Below are 943 nucleotides of genomic sequence, written 5' to 3'. Positions count from 1 at the left end.
CTTCGGAAAGATTTCTTCTCCATCGTCCGACCGCCCCGACTGACACCTGTGTGCGAGCAGCTTAACTAGCTAGACTCAAATCCAATATGGCAGAAAGCCCTTGATGCGGCAATTTCACGTGTATTTTAGGTTAGTTTAGGTTTAGGGTTAGGTTAGGTTAGGTTCAAAATTCCAAGAGCTCAACACCCACTCAAATACAAAGTCTCCGGCCCTGGCCCATATATACAAACAGTTAACACTAAATATCTTTGTTACTCATTGAAGTTAACTGCCAAAGAAGACAGTATAATGTTTATGTTGATTTGTGTTGCTAAATAGAAAGCACTCAAACATAAGAAACATTCTCAGATATTAAGACAATTCAATGTATAGAAAAAATTAACCACAAATCTAACCGTGAAAATAAGTAGGTTATAGTATTTATTGTAATCATCATAACAACAAATACATTACTACATTCGCTTTCTCATAAGAAATATATACCAAGTATTTACTATTTTCTGCTTTTATCACATATATATTTATATACGGTAGTATATGTCACGATACGTCTCACGCGCGAACGGTAACAGCACAGCATGCTAACCTATGCTGACCTTGCGTCAGATGCGTTAAATATAAGTCAACGTACCTCATCTCTACATACATTTAATTTTAATGATTTCATTATAACAAATTACTATTATTCCCCCAAAATAACATGTCATATAGTAACGAAAGCTTTTCTTTTAACTGATAATACGTCATTTAGATTTATTTCCTCAAGTTGAGAAATATTAATACAAAATATTGGAAAGCTCGAAAATCCACTTGATTCCCCGTGAATTATTAGGTGTACAACTTTGCTTCCATCGTTTTCCTATAGATGGCTTTAGCGGTGAGTGGTGGTCGAAATAAATAGATCATAGACGTCATACAATAAACTTGGGCATCTGTCAACATA

This window comes from Trachymyrmex cornetzi, unplaced genomic scaffold (genome assembly GCF_001594075.2).
Source record: "Trachymyrmex cornetzi isolate Tcor2-1 unplaced genomic scaffold, Tcor1.1 scaffold1883, whole genome shotgun sequence".
NCBI lineage: Eukaryota > Metazoa > Arthropoda > Insecta > Hymenoptera > Formicidae > Trachymyrmex > Trachymyrmex cornetzi.
This window is presented reverse-complemented; position numbering follows the sequence as displayed.